This window comes from Sorex araneus, chromosome 1, assembly GCF_027595985.1.
Source record: "Sorex araneus isolate mSorAra2 chromosome 1, mSorAra2.pri, whole genome shotgun sequence".
Classification (NCBI taxonomy): domain Eukaryota; kingdom Metazoa; phylum Chordata; class Mammalia; order Eulipotyphla; family Soricidae; genus Sorex; species Sorex araneus.
This window is the reverse complement of record NC_073302.1, coordinates 184,599,634-184,616,803: the sequence shown is the minus strand read 5'-3', so window position 1 is coordinate 184,616,803 and position 17,170 is coordinate 184,599,634. Positions and strand designations below refer to the sequence as shown.

The window sequence follows — 17,170 nt, the reverse complement described above, 5'->3', positions numbered from 1 at the left end:
ATGAACTGCTCTTCAGTTGGACGATGTGGTGTGAAGTACTAAATCTGCCAGTCTAGTCTGATAGTATTTGGGGCCTCTAGCATCAGCTGAGCCTTAGCTGCTCGGAGGCCTCCAAGGCTGCACCTGACAACGTTCTAGGGCCCATGTTAAACCAGAGTTCAAACTGGGTTCGGCCATGGGCAAGGCATGTGCCTTAACCCCTGGATTATCTCTCTGGCCCTGCTGCTGGTTCTGAGTACTTGGATTATTTTGTCCCAAGAGCTTCAGGCTCTCCTTGTTCTTTCTGAAGACAGTTGTGAGTCTTTCTTAGGTTCCTTCATGAAGGTCAGTCTTTTTTTTTTTTCCCTTGTTGCTTTCACGATATTCCCCTGGTCTTGAACTTTCAGACTTTTTACTCTTGTTTTTATTACTGAACCTCCGTACTTATCCTACTTGGAGTTATTGAACTTCCTGGTTATGTAATATTGTTCTCAATAAACTGTGACTTTTCAACTATTTTTCTTCAAGGAGTGTTTTTTTTCTCATTTTGGAGGATGGGGTGGGTTATTCTCTCATTACACTTGTCTTTATGTTTTGATAATGTTTGCTTTCAGCTCTTCATTTTACTCATCCTTTCCCTCTCTGTTACTTTGATTTGTTGACTAGGCTTCTCAAAGCTCACTCACAGTTTTTCACATGGAGTTTAAGTCTGAAGCCAATGGTTGGGGGAGGGGAACAAGAGTAGAAGAATGAGAAAATCCTAGTTTTATCATGGGGGTCTGGCATCACTCCTGCCTGCAATGCTGTTTGCCCTGTGACAACTGTTTGCCTGCACCTAGTGAAACTCAGTCCTAACTGAAATTGTCATTTCAGTTCTAAACTTTGCCTGTTGCCACTTGATCCCTTTTACCATTCCTGCTTATTTTGTAATTTCTGTTCTTTGATGGATACAGCCTTCTATACATTTTTCAGCCCCACTTTCCTTTGGTTCCATGAAAATATTTGCAATGGTATTTTGGAGATATTTTCTCTTAGCTTCATCATCTAGTTGGAGACACACAGGCAGTAGGTGATGCCTGCTTTCTCTCCTGTGTAGAGGTCCTGTTTTCTTATTTCCTGGCATGTTGCATCATTTTGGGAGTGGTGGAAAATTTCAGGACTATTTGTTAGCAGCCATGGGTACTATGAATTACTAAGTAATTGTAAATTACTAATTTCTATTTGGGAAATAAAAAATAAAAGAAAACTCATAATATATCTCCCTGACAAGAATATAAGATATCAACTGGTTATGAATTTAATAATATTCATTGAATATCAATATCAATAAAAGTTATGAAGTATCTTCTATGCTGATGAAAACTTACACAGAAAAGCAAAAAACAGAGACACAGACCAAAAAAATAAAGTGTAGGATAACACTGGGTTTGTCCTTTCAGCCTTGCTGCAGGGAACTTAGTTTGCCTTAAAGCAATGTCCTTTCTGTATGGACACAGGAAGACAGTTAATATTATGCTTTGTAACTTGGGAGCTGACTGACTCCAATAATATTTACTCCTGGGCATCTGATTTCTCGACTCAGTTGCCCTTAGTTCCTAGCACCCCAAAAGTGGAGTCCTGACGAGGGATGGAATGGACCCAGGGCACGCTGTGAGCTACCCTGGCATTGAAATAGGCCAGGCCAAAGTGCCACAATACTCAACTATAAGTTGAGAGCATGATCATGGACAAATGCTGTCATGATCCAAAAGTAATGATGAGATTAGGACCCTGTTGGCATTAGGAAGATTAACCTGGCCTGAGGATTGTTGTCTGGAATGTATAGTGAGATGTCCTCAGGAAGAACCAAACTTTAAGTCTGATATATCTCTTACTGTGCTCATACAGATGACATTGCTAGAAATATTAGGAGTAGACTTACTATAACTATTTAAGTGGATTACAAGCTGAGGAAAGAAGAAAGCGACACACCCTTTGTTGGGATCCCGCCCTTGAGTGGATCTCCTAGTAATCTGGAGTAATCTCCTTAGATGAGATTTTGTTAATCTCCTGGAGCAGTGGTCTTATCCATCTTTGTTGATTTGTTAATGTTCAGCCCACCTTTGTGTTACCATCCTATGTGATTGCTATGTAAACTAAGACTGTAACAGAAGACACAGAAGCAGGGAGAAGAAGCAAGAAAGAAGACACAGAAGTGGGAGAGAAGACACATAACAGAGAAGACACAGAAACAGAGCACAGAGCAAAAGAGAATCATCGGAACCAGAAGCAGGGGAAAGAAAGAGCACAAAGCGAGTGAGAGTCAGGCAGAAGTGAGAGTGAGTGGGGCAGAAAGAGAAGCAGAAGGGCTCTGGGGAGAGAGATTGGAAGAAGAGAGATTGGAAGAGAACAAAGGAGAGACGACAGAGACAGAGGTTGGAAGATACCAGAGGAGAGACTACAGAGACAGAGTCAGAGATAGAGAGACAGACAAAAGAGCACAGCAGCACACACAGAAACAGAGCACAAAGGAGGAGCCATCCCGATCTGGTCTATACACAGTGGCACGAGAGCACTGAATGCGAGCGGGGAGAGAGAGAGAAAGAGAGAGAGAGAGAGAGCACCACCCCAAGAGCCCTCAAACAACACAACAAACATATCATTGCACCCTCCTGCACGTGTGTCTTGCAATTTTTTACAATAAAGTAGACAGTGAGAAAAGATTTGAAAGTAGGGCTAGAGCAATTGTACAGTGGTACTTGCCTTGCATGATGCCAACCTAAATTCAATCCCTGGCACCCTATGAGGTTGTTCTCTAAGCCCCATCAGGAGTGATCCTGAGGGCAGAAGAGGAGTAAGCTCTGAGCACAGTCAGCTGTGGCACTTGCCCTCTCCTCCACCCCTGCAAATAAGAAGTAAATAAAGGGCTGAAAGGAGGCATCAGCCCTCACTCTGCAGGACATTCTGGGTGGGGCTACATGACTCATTGGGAAGAAGATTTTTGTCCTTTCCTCTGAATTAGATTTGGAATTCTCTTAAACTCATCAAACATACTATTATATTGAATTTATTTCAGGGCACACCCAGCTGTACTCAGGGCTTACTCCTGACTCTGCATTCAAGGCAGGGCTTGGAGGATTACATGAGGTGCTGGGACTTGAACCCAGATCTGCCACATGCAAGGCAAGGGCCTTAAGCCCTGTATCATCAATCTGGCTCATTATCTCGAATTCTCCAGAACAGCTACTGCATATTGAGTTAGTAAGGAGGGACCATCTTGGCAATTTTACTCAGCAAGAGACAGGGCTGGGTATGATATGGACAATGGACAGATGAGACCCATCCCCAGGACTTCAGAGAGATCGTGAACATGAGCCAAGGGCAAGCCAGGGCGGGGGCTCCGGGTAGCAGTCCTGTACCAGTGGGGATGACACTGGTCTCCAGAATTGCGACCAATTTCCTGCGGGGTCTGGAGCAGGGACCCCATTCTCACCGCTCTTAGCTCTAAGGTCCCGCGTATGCTCCCTTCCTTTCATCTCAGCCTCTGAGCCCTGGGATCTTGGCCAGAATGAGCTCCTGGAGTGCAAAGTGACCCTGCCCTTCCCTACTGAACCCTTCAATGGCTCCCCAGTGGCTGTGAACTAAAGATGCAGATAGCAGATCAATAGCTCCCTGACCTGGCCTCTGCCTGGCTGCTGTTAGCCAGTCACCAGCCTTGTCGGTCAATAAGAGCTGTAGGCCCACACATCCTGCGTGATGAGCTTTGCTTTCACTGACGTTTGGGGAGAGGGGCAGGGAAGACCCTTCCTGTAGCCCCTCATCTCCTTTGTAATTGTTCTACTTTCTTTTTTTTTTTTGAATTTAATACAAATTTAGACACTGTGGTTTATATAACTGTGGCCAGTAGGGTTCTGTGTGCAGAACATCTCAGCACCACATTCTCCACCAGAGCTCAGTCCCCCCAACCACTGTCCCAGTGCCCTGGCCCGTACCCCTATTTTATTCTTCCCCATCCCTCTCCTGTGGTAAGCTTCCTACTGAAGACCAGTTCTCAGTTTCTGTTCCCTTTGTGCATTTGTTATGCCCTACTGTGTTTCTTTCTTTTGTTCTTTATCAAATATCCCACATATGAGTGAGATTATTCTGTCTCTCTCCCTTTCCCTCTGACTAACTTCACTTAGCAGGATACTTTCCAGAGATTTATCCACATGGAACTTTTTTCATAGCTGAGTAGTATTCCATTGTGTATGTGAACCACTGTTTCTTTATAAGTCATCTCCCAGGCTTTTTAAAATAAATGTTCTTATGGAGCCGGAGCAATAGTACAGCAGGAAGGGTTTTTTCCTTCCTTGTGGATGACCTGGGTTTGATCCCTTGTATCCCATATGTTACCCTGAACACTTTCAGGACTAAATCCTGAATGCAGACAAGAGTAATCTCTGAGCATCGCTGTGTGTCATGCAAAAAGCCAAAAAAAAAAATCAAAAACTGCCAAAGCTAAAATAAAACCCACCAAACCCATTCTCATGAGCCCCCAGAAGAGCAGCCGAGTGGTCTCAAATGTTGGTCATCGAGTGTGAGGACCCAGGTTCCAGCACAGTCCTAGCAGCTCTGCTCTCTGTGTTCCCTGGTGTGGGCAGACGTTTTTTAACAGCATGCAGCAATGGGCTGTGTGAACCCCCAGCAAAGGTGTATGACCGTCCAAGTGCATTGCAGCTGGACAGAGACCAGGGCCAGGAATTTTGACCCCTGGTGAGCACGTTGACAGTACAATAGCCAGTTTGAGCAACACAGGGACAGGACAGTGACCAGCAGCATGCACTGCCAGAGCAGCACAATGCAAAAGAGTGTGACTTTTGGTGACCTCTGCAGCCTGGTGTGCAAATCTCTGTGAATACAAGTAAATGTGTGAGTGCCACAGCCAGATGCATGTAGGGACCTAGTTATGATGATAATTAAAACTAAGGGGAAGGGAAGGGTCTTTTTCAAAACTCTTCTCACTTATTCCCAGACGCTCTTCTCTGCATCATCTACAACCTTCCTCTGGGCCCTTTGGACGTCTCCGTCCCTCACAGACCATCGCGCTCCCCTGTGCGGCCTTGGTGCTTGGCGCCAGCTCGATGGCAGTGTCACTCGGGGTGGAGCAGGATGTTTGAGGTGTCGGTGCTGCTTTACTTTTTACTTTTTTACTTTGCTGCTTTATTCTACTGGGGACATGAGTGACACGACACTCAGCCTCCTCCTAACTAACACTAGGCAGCCTCTGGCCAGATTCCAAAGGGAATCTGGCAGTCATTGGTGCCCGTGTTGAACCATGGGACCTAAGCATATGCCAACCCAGAGGTTGCCAGGCTGAATGCACTGGAAATCCTCAGGAATTCTTGTCACTCTGCACTGGGCTGTGTGAATCCGACTTGAACAGGAAAATGGGACGTGAACTCTGGCCAGCACTGAGCTTTGTTGGTGGAAGAAAACGGTGGGGCCACTGCAGGCCGAGGAGCTGAAATGTCACCATGGGTGTCCCTTCATGGAAGCTGGGCTGCCTGGGGCCCTCCTGCCCTCCCAGTCACTGTTCCCAGCCTCCAAGTGGAGGTGCCTTTGGCCCCCTGCTCCTGGGAAGGAAGGAACAAGCCCGTGCTGATCTCAGCCCAGGTCTGGGCAAGGCTGTTCCTCCGAGTCGCTGTGTAGAGCAGAGCAGTGACAGTGGTACCTATTCTGTCACGCGTCGTAGAGTATCCCAATCAATTCCCTGTACCCAGCACATCCGACTGGCACCACTTTTTTCCCCCTTCCTTTTCTTTTTTTTTATTGAATAATTGTGAGCAACACTTACAAAGCTTTCATGTTTGAGTTTCAGTCATACAATGATCCAACTCCCATCCCTCCTCCAGTGGATGTTGTTCACCACCAGTGTCCTCAGCATCCCACCCCTCTCCCACCTCTGTGGCGGACAGTTTCCCTCTTACTCTTCTCTCTCTCCTGATGGACATTATGACTAGTACCACTGTCATCCCACTAGAAGTTCTGACTTCATTTTCTCTTTAATTTAATTTTTGTGGGTATTTTTGCAGGTGGGTGGGTGTTATTAAAGATCCTTCAGCAGTGCTCAAGGATCACTCGAGCTGGAGCTGTACCTATGGGGCACAGGAGATTGAGTCAGTGTCAGCCACGTGCAAGGGGAGAGCTTCACATCCCCCACCCCAGTACTATTTCTCCGGCCCCAGACTTTATTTTGCAAACTGAGAGCCACGTCGCTGGGTGGTAGTTGATCAGCTCTGCCCCAAGCCAGGGTGCAAGGCTTGCTCCCCTCCTGGGGAGGTGGGGCTAAGCTGTACCACAGGGGCGAGAGCATCACCACCCCTCAGGAATGCACGTCACACCCTGGTTTCCTGCTCTCTGGAGGAGGCATGCTTCTGGCTTCGTACCCATGGGCCCTTGAACATCATGTCACTGGAAAGCGCACCTCAAACAGCACCTTTGTCTCTTGTGTTGACCTAATGGAATCCACATGATGTCACGACTGGCAATTCAAATGTTACCCTGGATCTTGGCTGTTTCCCACCCAGCACTTAGTATGGGGGTGATTGAGTCTCTCTGCTTAGCCTCAGAGTCTCACAAAACATTGCACATGAACTAGCACCTGCTACTATGAGTGCTGTCAGAGAGAAAGAGAGAGAGAGATAGACAGACAGACAGATGAACAGACAGATGGATAGACAGACAGACAGAGACTGTGCAGGAAGTGATACACACACATACACTGCCTTCAAGTGGCTGAAGAAAACTACAGGGGCCTTAGACCCCAAGACAGACAGCCTGTGGTCCCCCTCAACTTCCTGAGGAAGAGAGAACTTTGGAATACCTGTTCCTGCTAACTAGTTACTAGAACACTCTCTGGACTTGAATCCTGATCCTGTGTCACTTTTCTCTGTCTTAGGTCTGAACTACGTATTACCCCGACACCCGCCACCTACCCGGTCCCACACATGATCAGATGTAACAGATAGGGGACTTCTGAGCCAGCATGAAGTCCTTGGGTGCTTGTTCATCTTTGGTGCCATTGAAGTACTGCCCTCCCTGCCCCACCTCTCCTGCTTTTATGCGCTGCTCGCCCATGTCTCAGTGCCCCTGAAAGCAGCCCTTAGTGCACTGCTGCCCCCTGTTTGCCCACACCTGCGCCAGCCGTGCAGGTTCTGCTTAAGCAGGCTTCCGGCTCTCTGCACCAGCGTGCCCTTGACTCTTCTTCACCGAAGACCAAGAAGCTGGCTTTTCTGATGAAGACTGCTCACATCTCTTTCTGGACCTAAAAGAGTTAAGACTTGTTCCAGTCTAGGCTTCTACTTATTTTTTTCCTCCCCTTTTTTTTTAATGTACAGGAAGGACTTGAATTAAGTTTTTAGTACGATGGAGGTGCTCAGCGCTACTCTCTGCTTCGTGCTCAGGGCACACCGCTTCCTCTGAGATTCAAGGTGGTGGGGGTTAAATTCAGGATGTATTATGTAGCCTGAAGATCACTTTTTTCATGGGGGTGGGTGCTGGGACACCTGAGGGTTTCCAGGTACTCTCCTGGCTCTCTGCTACAGGGTAACTCCTGCTGGTGTGTGGGTGGGGGACGGGGGCAGAAAAATGTGCAGCGTTGCTGATCGAACCAGGGTGATGGCTGAATCAGCTGCAGACAAGGGAATTTTCTTACACTGTCTCCTCCTGTTCTCACTCTCCTGTCCTGGCTCACTCTCAGAACAGGCGGGTAACGGCACCCAGGAGCTCTCCCTGTTGAGTGTTCCCTTACTTCCCTGGCAGATCAGAGCCGAGAAGGTATCACTTACATCTGTGGCTTCCCTAACTGTTCTCCAATAATGCAAGGTCACACAAGCATGATGCTTACTCAATCGTCAGATTCTATGACTTCTATAAATTTGTGGGTTTTTTTGGGGGGAGGGTGGAGGCAGGGCAGGGCTTCCCAAGATGCAGACAAAGCATGAAATCAGAACTGTTTAAGTAAAAAAAAAAAGGAGTTCTGAAATCATAAGTTAAACATTAAAGCTTCAAATATTCTATAAGAATATTTGGCGGTTATCAGAAATCATTGACGGTAGATAAATCTGGTCAAAGGAATCAGTTGTATGGAGAAGAATGGAAATTATAATTTTGATAGATCTTGTAATATAGTATGGACTCATGTTGAATTATAATGCTGTATAAAGAAAATGAATGTTATTAAAATGTGGTAAACTATGGCATCTTTAAATTATCTTTAAAATTAAAAAATGTTCACACTTTAAAATATAACTGATATGACATTTAAAAAAAAGCACAGGACTGAATAGTGCTCTTGAGTCTGACTGCTATCTATCTCCTAGAGAAGTCATTTAACCTGTTGATCTGTTTTTCTCTGAATGTCAAATTAGGAGAATGAATGATATCTTTATAAAAGTATTTGCTCATTCTATCCGCGACAGGGTTTCTGGAGGAGGAAAGACCTTCCAAAATGGTGGGAAATGCTAGAGATACTAAGGGTGAAAGGAATATGCATTTTCTGTCTTCCTTTCTTTGTCCCTCTTCCTTTGTCCCACACCCTTTTGTATGAGCACTTAAATAATGTAATAGGTATTGGATCATTAACTGAACAGATTAAATGGAATAGAAGTCACGATAAAACTTACAAGGCTGGAAAAGGAGCCTGCAAGTAGACTAAGAAAAACTTAACTAGCATTTCCAGAGGGTAACAAAAATACAGGTGGCCTTACCTGGAACTGCCTGAGAAGCTGTGAAACTACGTGTAACCTATGGGCCCAGCAAACAGAGAGCGGGGCGTCCAGGTGCTGCGCCTCTGCCCGCGACCCAGCCTGGGCTGCCCGTGCCACTGCTCTGAGCAGCCTTGGAAAGTTACATTCTGTTTGAGGGAATGTTCACATTTGTTTCTGGAATTCTGCCCGGTAGCTCAGAACACACAGAAAGGTCCTAGCGTAATTGAATCAGTGTTTCTGTGAAAGAACACGGAAGCCGCAGACTCTGTTTCTGGCAAGGCAGAAAATGCATTCTAAGGGAAGACATGTTTCCTGGGATGCTGGCTTGGCCTGGAGGGACTGCCAGAGAATTCACCGACAGCAGCGAGCGGCCTGGATGGATGCTGACTTGACCTCTGCGGCCCTTGCTGGTACTTGTTCCCCAGGGTGTGTTGGGTTGCATCACTGATTTCGGTTTCATCACTGTGGCTTCTTTCAGAGTTGGTGAAAGTCTTCCTTATTCTCGATTAGCCTGAGCATGTGAAAGGGTATCCTCAGGTGTTTTCTCTGCCTCAGTCATTTTTCAGTTCACAGTTGTGTCTTTTGTCTGGGAGTGTGTGTGTGTGGGGGGGAACAATTCCAGCTGTGTTGAGGGCTTACTCCTGGTCCTTTGCTCAGGGATCACTCCTGCTGGTCCTCAGGGGACCAGATGCAGTGCCTGGAATTAAATTTGTGTCGGCCATGAACAAGGCAAGCATCTTTAACCCTTGTACCTAGTTCCCTGGCCCCTCACAGTTATTGTTGTTATTCTTCTCCCTTGTTCATAAGCTTTGCTCTATTTATCTTGTGGATTCGGAGGGAATGAAGGCGAGGGGGACTTATATCAGATTCTAGATAACTTCCTATGAGCTCTCTGCTTAAATCTTTTGCTTACATTGGTCCTATTGACTTTTAGTGGGGAGGTATTCAAGAAGTGGAGTGGTATGCTGACTGACTAAGTCTTATATTTGTCATCCACATTATTAGTAACAGCTTGTCTTGCCCTTTCAGTTGCAGCAAGAGTTAAACTCACCAGAACTTTTCTTCCCCCTAGTTTTTCAAGGTGAACTGGGTAGGTAAGGTTAGCTGGGCACTGACGAGATGGGGAAGCAATAAACACTTACCTGACCTCAATCGAGGCCTTTTTGGGGGATATTATTGTTGCTGTTAAGTCAAGAGTCATTTGGTTCAAGGGTTGGCAAACTGTGGTTCAAACAAAACCTATCTTGCAGTGTGATCTTAAGAAATTTTATTGGCCCACAACTACTTGTGTTCAATTTCATTTTGTCTGCGGTTGGCTTTGCATAAAACAGTTGTGTTGAATAGCTGAAAAAAATATCATTAAGTCTCAAAGTCTAAAATATTTGCTATTTGGTTCTGTCGAGTAAATAGGGCCAGGGGAAGAAGCTTACTTCTGTTGGAATCCTCTGTGGATGACCTGATACTTGGAGTCCTGTTCCATTGATAAAAGAAGAGGTGTGAATTTATTGAATTTACTTTTCTGCTTGAAATGTGTTATTATTTTACCAATTCTTTAGTCATATAACCTGCGAATATTGTCACTTTCCCCATTTGTTCTCATGGGTGAACATCTTCAAAGATGTTAAACTTTCAAGCTCTAATTAATGCTAACATTGCTCATCTTATTCCTCATTTATTTTATTATTTCCCATCTCCTAAGCTCTTCGTGCTGCATTTAAAATAATTCTCCAGATCAGATTCATTAATTTTATAGGTGTGTCTAATTTGCTACTAAACATTATTTGTTTTCACTATCACACTATTTTTTTCTATTAGAAGTCATGATTTTTTAACCAAATATTCCTGGATATCTTTTTAATATTTTATCTACATATTCTCTTTGACTGCTATAAAATATACAGCATATTTTACTTTATATTGCTAATTTGAGTATTTAAAGATACTATTATAGGTCAGAGTCTGCTATTTTATTTTCAGGAATTGGCAAGCTACATGCCTACTTGTTAGGGTTTTGTTTAGCTATGTTTTTGTTTTAATTTAACTATTCCTCATGACAAATTCCAGTTTTTCTGGATCCTTTTCCTTGAAAATTCTTTGAACATATTTATTTATTTATTTTTGTTCAGCACATACAGAATACCAATGGCCTGAGAGAGTTATCCTGAACCATATTATTCATAACAGCTTTACTAAAGATCTCCATATGTTGGCTATTGAACGGTTAGCTGAGTCATTAATGAAATGAATTCTTTGATGACAAACTGCCTCTTGCTTTTGACTTGATATTTGAAGAGGAGAAAGTGAATCTTTAAGAAAAAATGTTTGGGCCTGAGATATAATTTAACCCAGGAGTTAAGTGCTTGCCTTGCGTGCAGCTTATCCCCACCGGATCCCTGACCCGGCAAATGGTCCCCAGGCAACACTCAGACCAGCCACTGAGCATAAAGCCAGGAGTAAGTAAACCCTGAGCACCACTACATGTGACCTCCCAATTTTGTTTATTGGAGTAACATTGTTACTGTCACTGTCACTATCATCCCATTGCTCATCAATTTGTTTGAGCGGGCACCAGTAATGTCTCTCATTGTGAGAATTATTATTACTGTTTTTGGCATATACAATATGCCAAGGGTAGCTTGCCAGGTTCTGCCGTGCATTGGCTTATAATATTATCTATATTTCAGGTAAATAAATCTATGTTTGCCATTAGAAATCTACTTTGTGATGACATTGAAACTAACAGCAATTTCAAACACGAAACAGCACTGACCAAGCAAGTGGAAGCAAAGATAAACAAATGGGACTACATTAAGCTAAGTAGCTTCTGTGTATCAAAAGAAACAGTGACCAAATACAAAGATAGTCCATGTAATGGGAACAAATTATTCACCAAATATCCATCTGAAAACAGGTTAACATCAAAGATGTACAAGGCACTGGTAGAAATTTACAAGTAAAAAACATTCAACACTATCAAAAAATGGAGAGAAAAAAATGAATGGAAACTTCCTCAGAGAAGGAATTCAAATGGCTGAAAGCCACACAAAAAATGCTCTTTATTACTAATCATCAGGGAGGTGCAAATCAAAACAACAATGAGATATCATCTCATACCACAGAGGCTGGCAATCATCCAAAAGAACAAGAACAACCAGTGCTGGCACAGATGCGGGGAAGAATGGACTCTCATTCATTATTAGTGGGCATGCCGACTGGTCTAGCCTTTTTGGAAAACAATATGAACATTTCTCAAAAAACTAGAAATTGAGCTTCTATTTAATCTAGCAATACCACTTCCGAGAATTTACTCTGGGGGCTCAAAAACACAGCAGAAACATCATGTGCACTCCTATGTTCGTCGCTGCACTGTTCACAATAGCCAGAATCTGGAAACAACCTAAGTGCTCAAGAACAGATAACTGAATAAAGAAACTTTGGTACATCTACACAGTGGAATGCTACACATGTGCTAGGAAAAATGAAGTCATGGAGTTTGCCTATAAATGGATGGACATGGAGACTATTATGCTGAGTGGAAGGAGTCAGAAGGAGAGGGACAGATTTAGAATGACTGCATTCATTTGTGGTGAATAAAAAAAAGTATGAGACTAATATTCAAAGCTAGGGAAAATAGTGGCCAGAAGGGCTGGTCAATGGTTGGAATCTACCACAAGTATGTATGAGGCAGAGGTAGAGAAGGGACCAGTCTGATAATAACAGTTGGAAATGATCATTCTGGGCAAGAACTGAGTGTTGAAAGTAGGTAAAGGGCATGATAAACTTTCAGTCTCTGCATTGAAAACCACAATGTTCAAAGGAGAAAAGTTCTACTTCCCACTTTCTTGGGCTGGAGAGATAGCACAGCGGGTAGGGCGTTTGCCTTGCACGCGGCTGACCCGGGTTCAAATCCCAGCATCCCATATGGTCCCCTGAGCACGGCCAGGGGTAATTCCTGAGTGCAGAGCCAGGAGTAACCCCTGTGCATCGCTGGGTGTGACCCAAAAAAAAGCAAAAAAAAAAAAAAAGGAGAAAAGTTCCTACCATAGAGGCAGGCTGGCGTGCGGGTAGTGGTGGGGTAGTAGGAGGGAAACTGGGGACTGGTAGTGGGAAATGTAGACTGGTGGGGAGGTGGCTGTTGGAGCAGTGTATGACTGAAATACAATCAAGAACAGCTTTTCAATAGTTTGTCTTATGATGATTCAATAATATTTTAAAAATCTAGCTTGTAATCTCCACCATTGATTGATTTATCAGATTTACCCATCATTCTCTCCTCTTCTTTGATAATCTTTATTTTGTTTTTATAACCTAAGAGTTGTTGTTATTTTGTTATGTTTGTTTATTGTTTTATCTTCGATATAGGAGTGGACTCATACAGTGTTTTTCTTTCTCCATATGACTTATTTCACTTCCTGTAATACCAAGTGAATCCATCCTCTTTTACTACAAATGGTAGAATTTAATACCTATGTGTTGTTCCATGGTGCTATATCACTTCTTTACCCAATCAGATTCAAAGAGATGAGCACCCATATTTTAATAGTAGCATTATTCACAATCATCTAAACTTGGAAACAATTTATAAACAATTGTCTATTGGCAGATGAGAAGAAAATGAATCATATGATCTGACCGAGGTACACAGTGATATAGCATTTTATGTCAATTTTAAGCATTTTAAGTCCAGTTAGGTTGTTTTGTAAATCTGCCATCTCATAATTATCCTCACATATTTGAGAATTAAATACAATAATTATATATATACACATATATACACAAATGCATATGCATTACATTATTTTTCTTTTTGACCCAACTGTGTTCAGAGCCAACTCCTGGCTTTGCATTCAGGGATCACTATCCTGGAAGTGCTCGAGGAGCCCATATGAGGTGCTGAGGATTAAACCCAGGTTGGCCGCATGTAAGGCATGAGACTTACCTGCTGTACTATCTCTTTGGACCCATACATCACCTTAATTCTTAAGGTGACACTCACTTCCTTTGTGGCTTTGAGGTAAATTACTTCTGGTATATTCTCTTCTACTTCACCTTGTGCCTGACATATATGTTAGTAATACTGATTTTTACTCACTTCCAAAAGACTTGGATCTATGTTATGGTCCTTTGTTTTTTCTGTATCTGATCTCATCTTGAATAGTTTTAAAACCTAAGACTTTTGAGGTTTTAAATGTTCTTCTAGCCACAGCATTTCCATTGCTCACCTCCCAGTCATGATTACCTTCATTATCTTGGAGACTATAAATTTAGAGAGTCCTTGTCTTTTCCAATTTCTTGATTGTCATTAGTTTGCTCCTGGTACGTCGATTCTTGGACCTCATTGAGGTCTCTATTTTATCATCTATCGTCTGCCCTCACGCCTGTCTGTCTTCACATGGGCCTCTTGGAGTGGGTGAGTAGAGTTTCCCTCCTTGCCCCAAGCAGAGCCCTGGCAACTGAAGACCTCTGGAACCCAGCTACAGCCATGCTCAAGGCCCCTCTTCACACAGTCGGATGAGCCTCATGCATGAAGGAAGTGGCAGAGGAACCCAAGTGTGCGGGACCTGGGGCTGAGATCTCCAAGCCTTCTCAGATTGGGACTGGACCTCCTCCACCCAGATCCACCTTTTTCCAGTAGGTAGGCAATTACACCCATGAGCTGCCCCTGGCACCATGTAATCTCATCAACAGCCAAAATCCAGAGACTACAAAGCTCCTGGAGGCCACTCGACCTCTTATAGCCTAGTTCTCCCTCTCAGAGAACCTGGCAAGCTACTGAGAGTTTCCTGCCTACACAGCAGAGCCTGGCAAGCTCCCTGTGGCGTATTCGATATGCCAAAAGCAGTAACAATGATGGTCTCATTCCCCTGACCTGAAAGAGCCTCCAATGTGGCACCATTGGGAAGGATGAGTAAAGAGAGGCTGCTATAATCTCAAGACTAGGACAAATGGAGACGTTACTGGGCCCACTCAAGCAAATCGATGAACAATGGGATGACAGTGATACAATGATCTTTAATGCTTCAAAAATTTCCTATGTTTTCATCTTCTCTTTTCTAGATCATCCCTTATCATTCAAAACTTCAAATTAATTTATAATTAATTACCCAAAATGATTTGTTATATCTTCTTTCTAATTTTATGACACTGGTCATGGATGGAACAAAACCACAATTTTCTCCATGTTCGTACCTGGACTGGTGAACATTCTTGAAGAAGTATCATGAATTCCACCTTAATAATTGATGACTAGATTAATAGGCAAATTTTCATGCTGATACTCAAAATACTGCCTATATCATTAAAATGTTCTCCTTTGCATACTCAGCTGAGGTGCTCCACTCTTTTATCCAGACTCTCTGGAACACTCAGTACAGGGTGCCACACCCATTCATTCCTGTCACAAGCAACAGTGTCTACCTTCTGTTTTCCACAGAGTTCAGAATCTCAGGCCTTTCCCTCCTGCATCCTTTATTGCTTTCATTGTGGGTGTTGTTGTGGTTTTTTTTTTGCCACACTTGGTGATTCTTAAGAGTTACTCCTGGCTCTGCACTCAGAATTAACTCATGGCAGTGCTTGGGGACCATATGGGATGCTGAAGATTGAATCCAGATTGGCCACATGCAAGGCAAATGCCCTCCCCGCTGTACCATCTCTCTGGCCAGTGTTTCTGCTTTTAACTTTGCACACATTTCAGAGGAACATTTCATTCTGTATATGGACTATAGATTATAAATTCTCCGGGTCCCCATGAAATAAATTCTTTATCTAAGGCTTTTCGAGTGAGCTAGTGTTTCGTCTTTCCCAGTCTTTTTTTTGTTTTCATTCCCAATTTTATTAGAACCCTAAATCAATTTTTTAAAGAGATAATATGTGAATGTCTTATCCACCAGACTCAAACCTGCTCTCTATCACTGTCTTTTTTTCAAATGAAATCACTGTGACATACACAGTTACAAAATTGTTCCTGATTGGATTTCAGTCATACAATGTCCCAACACCCATCCCTTCACCAGTATATATTTCTCAATATCACCAGTTTACATCATGCCACTGCCCTCCACTCCCCACCCAGGACTGCCTCTATGGCAGGGAATTTTCTTTTCTTTCCACTCTAGATGGATCAGTCTCACAGTGAATGATGAATTTAAATGTAAGGGTAACTGGAAGTTCACAAAATAAGCTGAACTGTAAATCACTTATCTCAGAAACATTTTCTAATGACATAAGAATTGTACTTTGTTTTTGGTGACTTAGTGATTTAAGGCCCAGATCCAATACAAGTGGAGAACCTAGTAATAAACTGTCTTCACTTTAAACCAAAATAATAAAGGACTATGCTCTTGAGAAAACGTGAATCTGATAAAAATCACAAGAGAATGGTAGCCTTGGAATCTCAGAGGAAAGCAGAGGGGACAGAAATGGAAGAAATAATTTTGGAGTGGGGGGGCGGGTGCACACCTGGCAATGTTTTGGAGCTATTCCTGTTTCTGCAATTAGGAATTACTCCTGACCGTGTTCAGTGTTCTGGGGATCGGGGATCGTATGGGATGCTGGGTATTGAATCCAGGTTGACTGCGTGGAAGGTAAACACCCTACCTGCTTTACTATCATTCTACTGCCCAAAAGTAATTTTTAAAAAGTTATAACTACAGGCCAAGTTGTGCAGATCTGCAGACTATTTCATAAGGCCTCATGAGAGCAGGAAAATCTCAAGCCAAGAATTTGTTTGAAAGTGGTTACAGACTGGCAGTGTTCTTGGTTTCCAGACACAAGTCAATTTTTAGATTCATTGTGGGTGTAGATAATTTTATGCTCCAAGTTTCAAGGAATGTCCCCAAATAATTTTTTAGGGAGAGTAAAAAAGTATATAGTCAAAGTTATAACCAGAAACTCAAGACAATAGAACATCACAAAAAGAAAATATAGAAATAATAGGAGAAATTTGTCAACAAAGATTTTACTAATGAATTTCTGGACACAGTTACAAACATTTTTGCTGACTTTATTTAAGGAACTAAATGGTAGCATAGAAAAACTTAAAGGTTGTTCAAAAAGACCCAGATAGAAATCAGTAAAATGTCTAGAAATTTAAAAAAAGGCAATACAAATTAAAAGCAATATTTGACTCTCTTGGAATGTGTGTGAGTTTTGAGCCAACCGGGCACTGTCCAGGGCTTACTTCTGGCTTTTTGCCCCTAACGGTGCCCAGCAACCATGTGTGATGTTGGGGATCGAACCGGATTTGGCTGCATCCAAGGGAAGCAACTGAACCCCCAAACTATTTCTCTGGCCCTTGACATGTGACTATAACAACACACTATGCACAGAACTAAATGAGAAGAACATTAGAGAAAAAAATAATGAACTACAAAATGTAGAAAAGGAGAGGGTAAAGGGTATTTTTCCTTTGAAAAGCTAGAGAATAGGGTTTGAAACAATATTTGAAGAAATGAAGACTGGTATTT

At 43.0% G+C, this 17,170-nt stretch overlaps 1 long non-coding RNA gene across 1 annotated transcript in view; it reads left to right on the top strand.

Moving 5' to 3' along the window:
* Positions 1 to 9,040: 9,040 nt before the first annotated feature.
* LOC129400090 (uncharacterized) overlaps positions 9,041 to 17,170 on the top strand; it is a 35,797-nt gene continuing 27,667 nt past the window's right edge. The window contains exon 1 of the long non-coding RNA XR_008627426.1: positions 9,041 to 9,115. This is a non-coding gene — a long non-coding RNA (uncharacterized LOC129400090). The remainder of the gene's footprint in view (positions 9,116 to 17,170) is intronic.